The sequence below is a fragment of the Garra rufa genome, chromosome 14 (genome assembly GCF_049309525.1).
Source record: "Garra rufa chromosome 14, GarRuf1.0, whole genome shotgun sequence".
In the NCBI taxonomy this organism is placed as follows: Eukaryota; Metazoa; Chordata; class Actinopteri; order Cypriniformes; family Cyprinidae; genus Garra; species Garra rufa.
In genome coordinates this window covers 23,686,304-23,703,715 of record NC_133374.1, presented here as the reverse complement: position 1 = coordinate 23,703,715, position 17,412 = coordinate 23,686,304, and the positions used below count along the sequence as shown (strand labels likewise).

At 34.1% G+C, this 17,412-nt stretch overlaps 1 protein-coding gene across 2 annotated transcripts in view; it reads right to left on the bottom strand.

Moving 5' to 3' along the window:
- Nucleotides 1-13,514, bottom strand: part of tpst1 (tyrosylprotein sulfotransferase 1) — a 66,566-nt gene extending 53,052 nt beyond the window's left edge. Inside the window, exon 1 of one of the 2 annotated variants that reach the window (XM_073817769.1) lies at nucleotides 13,166-13,514. The gene's annotated coding sequence lies outside the window, so the exon portion shown is untranslated. The remainder of the gene's footprint in view (nucleotides 1-13,165) is intronic. The other variant, XM_073817770.1, reaches the window with a different exon arrangement.
- Nucleotides 13,515-17,412: the final 3,898 nt, after the last annotated feature.

The following is a 17,412-nucleotide window of genomic DNA, read 5'->3' as shown; positions in this document are numbered from 1 at the left end:
ATTTGTTGGTTATTATTCTCATTTTTTAAAGATACCTAAACCTAAAGATAAAGCCAAAACTAAAACTATTAAAAACATTTTTGTTAAATAAAAAAATAAAATAAAGTTGAAATAAAATATAAATATTGGAGTAAAAAATGTAAACTGTGTAAAAAAAAAAAGTGTACAAAAAAACTTGAAGCATAAAAAAAAATTATGAAACTTAAATATTAATAATAAACACTAAATTAAAAATAAATTCAAATAAACTGAAAAACTGAAAATATCTAATCCAAAATAAAAGCATATATATAATACTAAAATAACATACTTTCTCTTCATATGTTGGCTGATACGTATGTTTACAATATAATCACAGTTCAAACCGGAATCATAATATTTATCAAAATAATTGTGGTGTGATTTTATTTGGCCAAATTATGCAGTTCTTTACAAGCTCCAATTATGTCTTGGCACTACTTTGGTAACTTTCAAGTGCAAGTGAAACATTGGCCTGGGTGTTTTTAGTGCAAAATTAATCTTCTCAATGAGCTGCAATTATTGTTTTGCTTTTTTTAAATTCAAGCTCTTTTACTGCCAAACCGAAAATCTGTTAAATACATACAAAAATGTCCTCCAATATTTCAAAGACTACTATTTGAAACAAGGTCAGCTGTAGTGTTCATTACATTACCTACAGGTCTCACTAAGGGAACAAAAGGTGTGTGAAGGCATTAAGCCACTTTGCTCAGAGCAGTCCCATGAGACCCTCTCAAGCCATCCGAAAGGAGGTTACCCACAATGACCCACCTGGGAACCCAGCCAATAAAGTTCCTTAAGACACCTGAGCCTGGTACCGCTGGGAATCTATTCCAGGATGCTGGCCATGGTAAAGTGACCCTTAATTGACACAGCTCTTCATCTCTGTCCACATAAAGGAGATTACATGCGATCACCATTATTCATTACTGTCAAGAATTTCTTAAAGGACCAATATTGCATTACCTTACATCATATGATGAGAATCCCCGACACTGAGGGACTCAAATACCCACACAGACATTCAGACGGCATTAGGGAATCTATTAGGGCTGCAGGGAACAAATATTGATCACCAAGGCTGCGGTTTCCCTAGCAAAACGGATAGTTCCTGTCCTGGATGCTGATTGGCCAATACAGAGTTTCACTATGCTGCTTAAACACACTATACAGCAACAGCTGACTTGAAACATAGTTTAATCTGCTCTGTTTTTATCACTGTGCAGCCATAGAGGCCAACTATATCAGGAAAGATAGGGGTTAAAGGCTCACACGATATTGTTTGCACAAGTTAAAGGTTGTATCAGCGATTTCAAGCCTGAAACATAAAGTGTCAAATTCAGCTGACCTTTCTTCATGATCCGCTCGCTGCCTGCCCCATAAATTGGCTGTAAAAAAACGCGTGTTCCAACCAATCACCAACCATTTCGCTCTGCCTCCCTCACATCCCTGCACCAGTACGAAAGTCCACAACACCAACCCCCTGACGGTGATTGGTTGGAACACTGTTTGTTTTGCTGTGGAATCGTTGGTAGCACCGATTGTTTTTTTTGGCATATCTCGGACCCTAGGCTGACCAGAGAGACGCGATTTTTTTACAGCCAATTTATGGGGCAGGCAGCGAGCGGATCATGAAGAAAGGTCAGCTGAATTTGACACTTTATGTTTCAGGCTTGAAATCGCTGATACAAGCTTTAAGCATTGCGGTTTAAAACAAGTGCAAAACATAACTCATTTTATTATATGCGTATACAGGAGTTAATTTTGCTGCTTTATAGGCCTTGAATGGTTAAATACACACATTTTTATGTGTCAAAATGCTCATCTTTGTAGGTTTCCTCATAAACACAGTAATTTAGGTCTTAAGTGAAAGCAAACAGCTGACAAAGAAACACGTGTGTAATGGTATATTTGATCTGGGCAGCTCTTAAAGTGACAGCAGTCTAATATTCCTGCTGTCTGTTATTCATGTTAATCCAACAAGAAAAGAGAGAAAATCTCTCAATGCTCTTGGCTAAATCACTTGAACTAATAAGAATATATATTTAATTTACACAGTGAAAAATGTACAGTGTTTTTATACATTTCATTACTTTATACAATGCATGTAGCATTTCTTATTAATTTGTTCTACTGTAGTTGTTTTGTCCTGTTGACTGTTTACTTGTCTTCAGTGAGTTAGAGTTTTTTTTTAATTTAAGGCTAGTTTTAGTTTTTTGTGATATTGACAAGAAATATGAAATGTCTGTCTATGGTATCAAATTTTTGAAATCATAAAGACCTTTTAAAGCAAAAATAACTATATTGTGTTATATATTGTTACTGTGAAATAAAATTACTCATATCGTGATATAATATTTTGGTCATATCGCTCACCCTAAATTTCAATTATTGTACTTGTGTTCCTAAATAAAAAGAACAGAGAGACAGAGATTGTGTTGACAGATTCAAGCAGGAGTTCCTACATACCCAAAAACGATGCAATTTTTCAGTAAAATAAACTCTCACCAGTTTAATTTGTCCAAAAAGGAGCCATTCACAAATATATTTTTTGCATTAAAAATGCAAGATATAGGGCACAGAATAAAAAACAAGAAATAAAAAACAGAAATCCCAGAGATTAAGAATAAGTTAAAGGTTAAGTTAAAGTTAAAGTTAAAGTTAAAGTTAAGGTAAATTAAGTTAAGTTAAGTTAAGTTAAGTTAAGTTAAGTTAAGTTAAGTTAAGTTAAGTTAAGTTAAATTAAGTTAAGTTAAGTTAAGTTAACTCATTTTGCAGCTCTAAAGTTAGGTTAAGGTTAAGTTTCAGGTCAATTTCAAACTCAAAATTTTATGCTGACTGCATTGAAAATTTAAGGTTGGTTCAACTAAAGAGTTTGGCTGACTTAAAGGAGTAGTTCACTTTCAGAACAAAAATTTACAGATAATGTACTCACCCCCTTGTCATCCAAGATGTTCATGTCTTTCTTTCTTCAGTCGTAAAGAAATGGTGTTTTTTGAGGAAAACATTTCAGGATTTCTCTCCATATAATGGACTTGTATGGTGCCCCCGAGTTTGAACTTCCAAAATGCAGTTTAAATGCAGCTTCAAAGGGCTCTAAATGAAAAACGAGCGCGACAAGACAAGCATTTGAGGTTAAAAAGTATATAAATTGTAATTTTTTTTAGAAAATAACCCATCGTTTTGCTAGATAAGACCCTTCTTTCCTCGGCAGTGATCGTAGAGGCCTTTGAAGCTGCATTTTGGAAGTTCAAACTCGGGGGCACCATAGAAATCCATTATATGGAGAAAAATGTTTTACTCAAAAAACATAATTTCCTTACGACTGAAGAAAGAAAGACATGATCATCTTGGATGACAACGGGGTGAGTACATTATCTGTACATTTTTGTTCTGAAAGTGAACTACTCCTTTAACAAGTACCAATGTTAAAAAGACATTAAAGGGACAGTTCACGCATAAAAGAAAGCCTCATGTTGTTCCAAACCTGTAAGACCTTTATTCATCTTCAGAACACAAATTAAGATATTTTTGATGAAATCCGAGAGCTTTCTGACCCTCCATAGACAGCAATGTAATGTCATAGTACTCTCAATAAAGGTGGAGAATGTGACTTAGAGGAGAAGAACTGTTGAATAAAGTCATTATTTTTGTTTTCTTTGCACATAAAAATATTCTTGTAGCGTCATAAAATTACGGTTGAACCACTGACGTCACATGGACTATTTTAACAATGTCTTTACTACCTTTCTGGGCCTTGAACGTGTCAGTTATGTTGCTGTCTATGAAGCAAGGATGGAAATTAGCACCCGCCACCAGCCAATTGCGGGTGATTTTGTGTTGTGGCGGTTAAACTCGCTTCACCCACCGGCCACCGTGGCGGGTAAATAAAAATAACATACTTCAACCGGACAGCGTGAGGCGGTAATGCACCTTAACGTTGGTTGCGAACTGCCGTTAAAATACACGAAGAAGAAGAAGAAGGCGGACGCTTTTAGCGGAGGCACACCTTCAAAAAAATGCATCATACATCACAGGCATTAAGAGGTCTGTTAAAATACTTTTACAATCTGCTTTTGAAGAAATATATTGTATTTCGTGCTACAGCGCACATTCTGTCAGATGCAATTCATGGCATGTCTTTCTCAATATACTGTACAACGCGGCATTCATTCACATCAGATGATAACTCGGCGGCAGAGTTCCACTCACACAGGGGCGTAATTTCCACTGGCGACACGCTTTTCAAAATCCCGTTGGTGTCCACCCAAATGGTTTTGTTAAGTAATCTCTTGTATTTTAGAATGCACACTCTACACTGCCGAGAGTTTCGCACAATAGTAAAAACGAAACCAAAAGTAAAACGCGCACGCGCATTCAAAAGCAACTTTAATACCCTGCCTTTAGAGAGCGACTCCCCAATGCGCACAAATTAGGCTACATTAAATATCTAGGCTGTTATAGTATGTGGGCTATAAGTTGTGTAGTTGTGAAGATAGCACTGTATCATGATAGAAAAATTTGGTGAAAATGTCAGTATTTTATTGAGACTTGAGATTAAATAAACTGCTCAAGTATAGTAGATCTTGTAGTATTAATTTTCACATGCAGCTACACATTGTAGGTTAAAAACATAAAGTGGCTGGTAAAAACATTTAGTGGCTGGTAGATTTTGAAATCCACCAGCCACACTGGCCGGTTGGCAAAAAAGTTAATTTCCATCACTGCTATGAAGGGTCAGAAAGCTCTTGGATTTCATCAAAAATATCTTAATTTGTGGTCTGAAGATCAACGTAGGTCTTAAGGTGAGTAATTAACGACAGAATTTTCTTTTTTGGATGAACTATCCTTTTAAGTTTACATTATTTAATTGAGCCAACTGAAAGTTCTTATTACAGCAAGTCAACACTGTGTTCTGTGTGAACGGCCCCTAACAATATTCTACAGTATATGAACAAATCATTTTAAATGAAAGTAATTCATCAATGTTTGAATTATCACAAATGACACATTCTGTTTAGCAGCAATCTGTGATTGTATTTTTAATTTAGCTAGCAATTCACACGTCCTAAATACATGACGCAAAATAATATCTATATATATTTTTTATCCACACTGCATGTCTCATATTTCATTTCAAACGCTACACTCAGACCGTTTTTCTCCTTGGTAACCAAGCAAACCAACTTAACCGTTAACATATTTTAAATTCTCACGTCATTCATTATCTAATAACCGCTGACTGTCTTTCCTTCTGTATCGCTGACAGAAATAAAACCGCCGTGACAAGCAAACACTGAATTCCATGTTGATGTTATTTGTGACGTATAACGCCGTTAATCACACACTCAGATAAACGTCAAAGCCGGCCTCATTAAACCGTGACATCTTCTGAACATCAGCCGCCTCTGATAAGTGAGAGGAACTTAAAGCTCTCTTTCAAGGCCTGCGCAGAGTTACTTTGATGGAGAGGGGCCTTGCTCGTGATGGATTTCTTGGCCGCAGGCTGTTAGTGCTGACAGATGGTAAACAGGAATTCCACACCCAGAATCCTCAGTGTAATGGATGAGGCTCTCCACAGGAGGAAGCGATGTTGTACAGGAACATCTTCCCTGAAATGTGTCACAGGATGAGTCACGGTTTCATCCTCTTCCCTGTCTGCTTTAGGTTCAAGCTCACTTATGTTAGAAACCCACTTCAGTTTATTCCACAGAGGAAAAAACGGATCTCAGTTGTGGCGGACACACGAGCCGAGTGGGATGTTCAGACTAGTAAAGCTAATGAGAAGCGATCATAAAGGAAACACTGAACAAATGGAAGGCATGGATGTTTACTCAGTCATTAACAGACGCTTTTAAAGCCAGCATCATCTGGATGTAAATCACTCCACATCACTGAGGAACAGCCTCTCAGCTGATTTACTATTGTGGTTAAGCAGCGTTTGGTCTCGCGTTTCACATTCGTGAAAGAGAAATCAAGAAGGTGTTGGTATTAAATTAATAGAGCTTCCACACTTCTGTTACGGATATCCTCCACTGGATTTGACATTGATCTGTTTGGGAATCCTCCACAGGCCTGTGCTGAAACCAGACCACAGCATCACTTAATAAGAGGAACGGCCTGAGAAGCATTGCTTTAACAAGACATGAAGGGTTTCTCACTCTTCTTTAAGAAAACAATGAAGGGGGGTTGCATTTTCTGGAATGGTTACTTGTTTTCACGGTTAAGTCTTATTGATATAGTTCACTCATCTGAGTACTTTCAAAAATATACTGATTCCAAAAATATAAAATCAAGTTTTCACAAAAATATTAAACAGCACAATTGTTTTCAACATCTATAATAAGAAATGCTTCTTTAGCATTAAATCAGCATATTAGAATGCTTTCTGAAGGATTGTGTGACAATAAAGACTGAAGACATGTTAAATTACACTGAAAATTCTGCTTTGCCATCACAGTAATAAATTACTATACATTAAAACAGAAAACTGATATTTTTAATTACAATAATGTTTCACAATATCACTGTATTTTTGATCAAATAAATGTAGACGTGTTGAACATAAACAATAAGAAAAGTTAATAGTAAATAATAGTTACTTATCAGCTATATTAAAGATTGATTTTAATGAAATGTAGTCCTTTTTAATTATAATTTTAAGTATTTTAGATACTTAAAGATACATATTTTAGATAAATATTTTACTTTTGTCTACATAAAATAATAATTTTAATGGCTTTTGAACATTACATCACTAATCAACCATACAAAAAAAATTTAGTCATTTTTAATTATAATTTTAAGTATTTTAGATACTTAAAAGATATGCATTTTAGGTATTTTATTTTTATTTTTGTCTACATAAAATATAATTTTAATGGCTTTTGAACAAAAGTATACATCACTTATCAACCGTGTTAAAGATTAAGTTAAATAAAATTTAGTCATTTTTAATTATAAGTATTTTAGATGCTTAAAGATAAGTATTTTAAATAAGCATTTTATTTTTATTTTTGTCTACATGAAATAATTTTTTAAAGACTTGAACAATAGTATACATCACTTATCAACCATATTAAAGATTAATTTAAATGAAATTTAATCATTTTTAATTATAATTTTAAGCATTTTAGATACTTAAAGATAAGTATTTTAGATAATTATTTTATTTGTCTACATAAAATAATAATTTTAATGACTTTTAAAGAATAGTATACATCACTTATCAACCATATTAAAGATTCATTTCAATGAAATTCAGTCATTTTTAATTATAATTTTAAGTATATTAGATACTTATTCATATGTGTGTGTGTGTGTGTGTGTGTGTGTGTGTGTGTGTGTGTGTGTGTGTGTGTGTGTGTGTGTACACACACACACACACACACACACACACACACATATTTTAGCTAAGTATTTTATTTTTATTTCTGTCTACATAAATCATTTTAATGTTTATCGTTTTCATTCATAACATTTAAAAAAGTTTACAGTATCGCCCACAATTTTAATATCAGATAATCCCTATGTTTTTCCCATTTAAAATCACCATAAAATCAACAATAACTGCAGAATTTATTATAAACAATTAATCCATGCACATCATTATATATTTATTTTTTTATTCTTGTGCCCTCAAAATCTTTAATCAAACTAACTTAAAACATCATGTAATCATGTTTACCGGCGCAAAGGTGTGACAACCTTTCACTGAGATTGCTGCATTAAATAACAACAACAATCCAATCAATTCCCGATTGGACAAATAACTTGTTCCCAACCTTTTCAAGAAGACAAGTTATTTAAAAAAAACCATTCCTGACTTGCTCAAGAATTTCTATTGGACTATTTCACTCAGATACATCACAATAGGGAAAAAACCCCTATTGCAACTTTGGTTCAATGACAACTTTAAAACCAAAGATTGGATGCTTAAAAAGCCTAAGAAAATTCTGTTTGGGTGACTTGGGTACCACAGGAAATGCGTTTCTTAGACTAAAGACTCTGGCAACACAGAAAAAGAACATCTAACAATTCAGACATGGGAAAAGATCAAACTCCGTAATCTTCCCTTTCATACAACACTGATCCTTCTTAAGGAGGTTCAATCTGGACCACTTGAACAAAACCCTTCAGAAAAGATACCTCCGAAAATGAAATCCAGCACTGGTGAATGAGCAACAGACAAAGTGAGCAGGATACTTTTCATTTTAGATATGAGGGCTTCTATTCAAAGGGACGAGGAGAAAATGGGAACATTTGATGCAGAAAGCGCTTCGTGAGCAGAACCGTGCAATCACTCCCGAGTTTGACAGCCGTGTGTTTATGGCATTTCTGAACGATTACAAAAGACACAAAAGGAGCGCTCGGGTCACGTGTCAACCATTCCTTAACAATCAAGCACATCCACCCACTATATACTCATCGCCTCCCCTGTTAAACCATTATAGCTGCACTGAGAAAACCCTTTAGGTAACCTTAATAAATAGAGTTAGGGTTATACAATATATTTGTACATATTCATAATATTAATCAATTAATATTAGGGTTTTTTAATGTTTCAGTTATTACTTTTTCCCTCACTTAAAAGACAGTTCCTCGTCTTCACTGACTATTTTTTCCATATTATGAAAGTCAATTGGGACCAGCAACCGTTTGTTTACCCACATTCCTTAAAAAAATGTTTTAATGGGTCAAGATTGTACTGGTCGTATTACTTTGATTACATTTTCCCTTACTTAAAAGGATAGTTCACCTAAAAATGTTTCTAGTCTCTATGGACTATTTTTTTTCTCCATATTATGAAAGTCAATGGGGAACTATTTGGTTACCCACATTCTTCAAAATATCTTTTTTTTATGTGTCAGATTGTACTGGTCTTATTACTTTCATTACATTTTCCCTCACTTAAAGGGGTAGTTCACCTAAAAATGACAGTTTTTGGTCTCCATTGACAATTTTTTCCATATAATGAAAGTCAATGGGGACCAGCAACTGTTTGGTTATCCACATTCTTCAAAATATTTTTTTTTTGTGTCAATGTGTCAGATTGTACTGGTCTTATTACTTTGATTACATTTTCCCTTACTTAAAGGGATAGTTCACCTAAAAATGACAGTTTCTAGTCTCCATTGACTATTTTTTTTCTCCATATTATGAAAGTCAATGGGGAAATATATGGTTACCCACATTCTTCAAAATATCTTTTTTTATGTGTCAGATTGTACTGGTCTTATTACTTTCATTACATTTTCCCTTACTTAAATGGATAGTTCACCTAAAAATGACAGTTTCTAGTCTCCATTGACAATTTTTTTCATATTATGAAAGTCAATGGGGAGCTGTTTGGTTTCCCACATTCTTCAAAATATCTTTTGTTTTGTGTCAATGTGTCAGATTGTACTTGTCTTATTACTTTGATTACATTTCCCCTTACTTAAATGGATAGTTCACCTAAAAATTACAATTTCTAGTCTCCATTGACTTTTTTTTTTTTTCATATTATTAAAGTCAATGGGGAACTGTTTGGTTGCTCACATTCATCAAAATATATATTTTTTTTATGTGTCAGATTGTACTGGTTATATTACTTTGATTATGTTTTCCCTCAGTTAAAGGGATAGTTGCCCCATAAATTACAGTTTCTGGTCCCCATTGACTATTTTTTTCCATATTATGGAAGTCAATAGGGACCAGCTACTTTTTTAACAATTTTAATATCGGTATATCCCTAATTTATAGCACTTTCAAAAATGTTTCATCTGTTGGTTATTGGCTAAAACGGATTCCTCAATCAAGGCTGAAACAGACACTGGGACAAAGAGTGGCATTATTTTTAATATTATCGGTATATTACTTTGATTACATCTTCCCTCACTTAAAGGGATAGTTCAATTCTAAATATGACAGTTTCTGGTCTCCATTGACTTTTTTTCGATATTATGAAAGGGATGGTTCACCTAAGAATGACAGTTTCTGGTCCCTGTTGACTATTTTTCCATATTATGGAAGTCAGTGGAGACCAGTAACTGTTTGGTTACCCAAATTCTTCAAAATATCTTTTTTTAATGTGTCAGATTGTACTGGTATTACTAATTTGATGACTTTTTCCCTCACTTAAAGGGATAGTTCACCCAAAAATGATAGTTTCTAGTCTCCATTGACTATTTTGTCCATGTTATGGAACTCAGTGGGGACCAGCAACTGTTTGGTTACCCACATTCTTCAAAATATCTGTTATTAATGTGTCAGGTTGTACTGGTATTAATTACTTCGATGACTTTTTCCCTCACTTAAAGGGATAGTTCACCTAAAAATGACCGTTTCTGGTCTCCATTGACATTTTTTTTCCATATTATGGAAGTCAATAGGGACTAGCAACTGTTTGGCTACCACATTCTTCAAAATATCTTTAATGTTCAATACAAGAAAGAAACTCACAGAGGTTTGGAACAACTTGAGGGTGACAGTACTTTCATTTTTGAGTGAACTACCACTAATCTTTAAAAAAAAAAATGATCTCATACTTTTAGTTAATAATGTTGTGATGCCTAGTATTTAAAAACATCAAATTTAACATCAAATTATTCACATACTGCTATCAGAATTTTAATATTGCTATTTGCTATATTTTAGGGATGTACCAATGTCAAAAATGTTTCATCTGTTGGCCATTGGCTAAACCTGACTCTTCAATCAAGGCTGAAACAGACACTGGGATAAAGAGTGGCATTAAGGCACTCGCTAATCTGTGACGGTCTTATTTCTTGCGACCTCCAACCCCAAGGCTTGCTGTAGAAAGCCTTTTAAGATCACATTACTTCATATGAGTACATCCACATTTTGACAGCGAGGCTTTTAGGTTCTTGAACGAACTTGAATGAATCGTACGACACTGAACACGTTTTGCAGCAAATTTAAAATGATCTATGACAATGTGGACTTGGGAACCAAAAGGCCTAATCTAATATTCAGATGCACCGACTAGAGTGTTTCATCTAAGATGCCCAAAGTGCGATGTTGCAGTGGTAAAACTGATCTAAAGTGGCAATTCAATCAGCTCACAAGTACAAAACCTCCAGAGTAATTTCTTCGTAGTTCACATTCGGTACAAAATGATAGTGCTTGAGCTTCAGAATTGGCTGACAATCTTTGAGTAAAAACATCTCAATCCTCACTGCCTTCTATTGGCTGGGTCAGAACTACCTTCACTACTGGAAGCATCCTGAGTGATCATGTAATGAAACCACACAAGTTATTCAGGATTAAAAACATGACACATCACAGGCAGTGTTTTAGCTTCTAAATAAGAGACACAACACCACAGGAAGGTCCTTGTTGAAAGTCCATATTTCAGGTCTCTGTACACAATCATGATTGCGCAAAATGCAAGGACAGATCAATACGCAAGTGTTGCACTTGTGAGACGTAACCACAGGAGAAGTTAGTGTTACAGCAGAAGTGTTAACAAAAACGGCTGTCCATCAAATAGATTTTCAGTTTAAGCAGACCAGGAAAAAGTAGTATGACAATATCTAATGCTCAATTTTTAAGTTAAATTTTAGTTGCTTATTGAATTTCAAATTAAGCTAAATATACCAATTAAATAAATAAATACATAAACGTACTACCAGTTTCTTCTGCTCTGCAAGCCTGCGTTTATTTGATCCAAAGTACAGCAAAAACAGTACAATTTTGAAATATTTGTACTATTTAAAATAACTGTTTTCTATTGGAGTATATTTTAAAATGTAATTTATTCATGTGATTTCAAAGTTGATTTTTCACCATCAATACTCCAGTGTTTAGTGTCACATGATCCTTCAGAAATCATTGTAATATTTCCATTTGCTGCTTCAGAAGAACAGCCTTTATCTGAAATAGAAATCTTTTGTGACATTTTAAATGTCTTCATCATCACATTTAATCGATTTAAGGCACCCTTGCTAAATAAAACTATTCATTTCTATCATTTCCTTGCCGAATAAAATAAAATAAAATGATACTGACTCCAAGCTTTTGAATAGTATAGTGTATAATGCTACAAACACTTTTTATTTTAGATAAATGCTGTTCCTTTGGATCATTCTATTCATCAAAGAATCCTTAAAAATGTATTTAACTGTTTTAAATATTGATAATAATAATATTAAGTGTTTCTTCAACAGCAAAGCAGCATATTCGAATGATTTCTGATTTCATGTAACACTAAAGACTGGAGTAATGATGCTGAAAATGTGGCTTTGATCATAAGAATAAATTACATTTTACATTTTATTTAAATAGAAAGCAGTTATTTTAAATAGTAAAAATATTTCACAATATTACTGCTTTTGCAGTATTTTAAACCAAATAAATGCAGGCTTGGTGAGCAGAAGACACTTAAAAAAAACATCTTACTGTTCAAAAACTTTTGACTGGTATAAAAATGTAATTAATTAATTAAAATAAATTGAATCTTAAAACAAAACAAACTATATAAATATATATTTTAAATGAATTTTACCAGAAATCATCTCATTGGTCATTCTCATTGGACAAATGCTTGGCCAAATCTCAGTGAAAGGTATTTCTATTGTCTAAAATAATCTTTTGAATCTCAAGGGTCTGTCTGGCCATAAATTATGAATTTGGCTAAAGTGACTGCCAGGCCATGGGGCAACAGACGGCCTGTATTCACAAAAACCTCAACAGAATTACTTGTCTATCGTTTTGCGTACAATAATTTACATTTTGACACAATTCCTGTTTATATAATCAAGACGAACAGTAGGGCTTAAAATCAAACCACTATAAAGGTAGTCTGTAACTATATGATTTTCTTTCTATCTCTTTTGACATGCACTCCTCAGGGTTTGACAGACAAAGCAGATTGATGTCAGTGACAGCTCGGCTGTCGTTCTTGCAGTTCAATTCAAACGTTGGCATGTGCCAAGTATGCATCATTTTTTCCCAAGTCAAAACATACTAGACGTAAGACCAGTTTCTTAAAGACTCAGAAACTTAAGGTGGGCTAAAACATTGAAACGGGTTCTGGTTCTCGCCGAAGGAAAGTAAATTGAGATGCGGTTATAACGGATGGTAATGCAAATACATTGTAACGCTGCAACACTTTTGGATTAACGTTATGTGTGAAGAAACGCACCTGGTTTGGTAGATCCGTCAGGGTAGACGATGAGCGGGTTACACAAGAACACTTTGTAGTCGAGGACCAACGCACAGACGTGCCATTCGCTTAAGCCATTCCATTCACTGCTTTAAAATGCGACACTCTGAACGTCTCGACGCTGCGCTCACCACAACTGTATCACATCGAAGCGCGTCACCTCCACTAGGTTGCCAGATGCCCGTTATGTCTCCTCAACTTTACATAGAGGTTTTTATTAGTTCGCTGTCTCAAACAAGCCCAGCTTGATTTTGGTGGATTGTAAAGCTTCCCAATCGCATTAAATTGTTATTTTAAATATATTATTTTAAACATAAGTAGCTGAGGGAAATCTCCTCTGTTCGAATCATAAGCAACGGTCTTTACTGAGGAGCTTTTATCTCACACAGGCAACACGATTAGTGGTTCGCTGTCTGAGGAAAAATTTTAATAGCAATACTCTGATTGGTCCAGAGGCTATTTGACGTGTTTGTTTCGACGTATGCTATTGGTTAATACGCGCAGTTAGCTTTAACCCCGCCCACTTTGGTTGTGTTTTGCAAGAGAGCACCGTGGTGCTACGGGGTTCTTAAAGGGAAAGCGTATCTTACTGTTGTGCTGAGAAACTAAAGACTGCAGATTTTTTTTTATCTTTTTATCTGGAATATCGCTGATGTGAAAAAGTAAAATATTAAACAAATTAAATTAATTGTATTTATATTAAGGCTGTAATTTTAAAAAATAATTAATAGTTATTTATAAAGGTGTAATTAAAAAAAAACTTTTTGATTTTAGAATTAGATTCATGTCATGTTCAGTATTTTGACATTTTGTAAATATACAAATATGTGATCCTGGACCACAAAACCAGTCTTAAGTAGCATGGGTATATTTGTAGCAATGCCCAAAAATATAGTGTATGGGTCAAAATTATCAATTATTCTTTTATGCCAAAAATCATTAGGATATTAAGATCATGTTCCACGAAGATATTTTGTAAATTTCATATTGTAAATATATCAAAACGTAATTTTTGATTAGTCATATTTCTTAATATTTTGATTTTTTTTTTTGCACCCTCAGATGCCAGATTTTCAAATAGTTGTAAAAAAAAAAATATATATATATATATATACATCTCAGTTTTGTAAAATTTAACCCTATGACTGGTTTTGTGGTCCAGGGTCACATATGTGATCCTGAACCACAAAACCAGTCTTAAGTAGCATGGGTATATTTGTAGCAATGCCCAAAAATATAGTGTATGGGTCAAAATGATCAATTATTCTTTTATGCCAAAAATCATTAGGATATTAAATAAAGATCATGTTCCACGAAGATATTTTGTAAATTTCATATCGTAAATATATCAAAACGTAATTTTTGATTAGTCATATTTCTTAATATTTTGATTTTTTTGCACCCTCAGATACCAGATTTTCAAATAGTTGTAAAAAAAAATATATATATATAGTGAATCAATATGATCAATTGTTCTTTTTTGCCAAAAATCATTAGGATATTAAGTAAAGATCATGTCCCATGAAGATATTTTGTAAATTTCATATCGTAAATATATCAAAACGTAATTTTTGATTAGTCATATTTCTTAATATTTTGATTTTTTTGCACCCTCAGATACCAGATTTTCAAATAGTTGTAAAAAAAAAATATATATATATAGTGTGAGTCAAAATGATCAATTATTCTTTTATGCCAAAAACCATTAGGATATTAAGTAAAGATCATGTCCCATGAAGATATTTTGTAAATTTCATATCGTAAATATATCAAAATGTAATTTTTGATTAGTAATATTTAGATTTTTTGCACCCTAAGATACCAGATATTCAAATAGTTGTATCTTGGGCAAATATTGTCCTATCCTAACAAACATATATCAATGGAAAGCTTATTTTTTCAGCTTTCAGATGTTGTATAAATCTCAATTTAAAAAAATTGACCCTTATGACCCTTATGGTTTTATATTCCAGAGTCACATATATAGTTTGAACTGAATGTTAGAACTTTGAAACACAGTTACATTTTATCTGAATTAATGTTTATTATTAACGGTAAACTCCAAAAGCGCATGATATCAACTGTGATTTAGTGTTTCTGAGCAAGTTTCCAAGTTCCAAGGACGTCCGGCATCAAGTGACATTTTGTTCCACTGTTTCTTGTAGAAATGTGGAAATTCCGACATCCCGATTTGGAACGCATGCAGCGTTACTGGCAAAATAAGCCTCATGCAGAATAAGTTGAATTTGACAGCCATTACTGCACTAATAGACCATAACATGAAAACAGAGCACTCAGCTGCTGCAGAGCCAAGATATTTCGAAGCCCTAAAAGCTCCCATCACCATAGTTTCTCAGCCCATATTTTATGTTTCTTACTAATGCTGTAGTCAAAATGCACTGGAGATGTGACATTTTTCAAATAATGGATTTATTCAGAACACCTTTGCGCAACTAGTCTTGAATACAGAATTTTGTAGAATGTAGAAAAATAAATATCTACAACAGAGTGAATTGTATTATATTATATTATATTATTCAATTATAGTATGAGCAGCACTTCAAAAGTCTTTTTCTCTTTTTTAATTAAAACCAATCATACATTATGGTCAGATCTCTTCAAATGGAGATTAATTATGAGTTAATTATGATTTTTCCATATGTTCACTTCAGTAGGAAGCTCCTAATAGTCTGGCAGTTCATGCAAATATATTCTCACCATACATTTCAGTGAGATGACAATTAAACAAAAGTCGCATTCCCTCTGGGGGGCCATTTTCCTGGTCCGTAGCTCCGGCTATTCAAATATCATCTGTGAAAGATGACAAAAATATGACCGACTATGTAATGACTAACAAGCAGGTGGGTCAGACATGGCATCTTTAACAATATGTCCCCAGAGAGTGGAATGGATGGTGCTGAGAAAGCACACCAAAGTGTGGGAACAGATGGGTCCTGAGAGAATGGCAGGAAATCACAGCCTGTGTGGTGCAACATGGTGTGTCGCCGTATGGGCCTGTTCAGATCGGCAGTGGGACAGGCACCCCCAAGTGTGCATTCTTCCTACATGAGCTCTGTGCAGTTTGCTTCACGTGGCTGCTTGCATAAACACTGCATCCTAAACATATACAGCAATGACTGACTTCAGTAAGACCTTTCAGAACCCTGGGTATTATGACATGAATGTCTTTACTCTTAATATAAAGTAAATAATGTCTCTTACAGAAATATGTAGTAGAAAACCTATTAAAGATTTACGTTATTTCAAAAAATCCAAAATTTTTATATATATTTTGGATTATGGGTCTGTCATTTTGATGTGTAATGGTTGTACTCAGAATTCACAATACACAACTCTGAAAATAAAATACTGATAAGCTACTGAAAGAGCTTACAGGTGGTGATGGATATAAGCATATGCTTAAACCAAAAGTCATACCATCAATTTTCCCCACAAGGAGTCTAAACACCCAGAATCCGAGAAACTCCTTCAATGGCTCCTTCGTGACAAGCGTCAGCATGTTTACATCCTGCCAGGATGGCATCTAGCATTTCTTGTCTTTGCCGTTTACAAGCTCTTTCAGTAGCTGTGGTCTACTAAAAGCCTCAAAGGCATCAGGGCTGAAGTGGAGAAAACAAAGATGCAGGTCTTTAATAAGTTTTATTTATCCATAGGCATCTTCCCATTCTTTACTCTAATTTTTATTATTAGGAAAAGCAGACTTACATCCCATCTATTGTTTCCCGTCGATAAAAAAAATACAAGCAAAAGCCACACAATGTGGTAGTAGTGTATCAGTATTATATTTTCAATTGTCTTGCGGTAAAATAGCAACATTTAATAGCGGCAATACTGCCCTACAAAGGCTAACTGCAGTAACTACGCCAACACTGAAACTGAGAAAAATGCCTTTAAAGTTTTTACAGCAGCCAGTCAAACATGTTGTGGGTAGATTAGTGGTAATGCATTCATGTAATGCCTTCTTAGGAAGAAATTTTTTATAGATAAAAACAATGACAACTGATGTGACCATTGAACACCAAAATGCAGATACTGCACTCTGCCTTTGGATGACCTGAATAAACTAAAACACTATTGCAAAAGCAAAGTGCAGTATCTACAAACTAAATGTGTTCATTCCACTTTCTTGTTGTGTTTCTTACTACATGTTGATTGTTTTTAATAACTTCAATAGTTTTATTGATGTTTGCATGCTGTGAATGTTA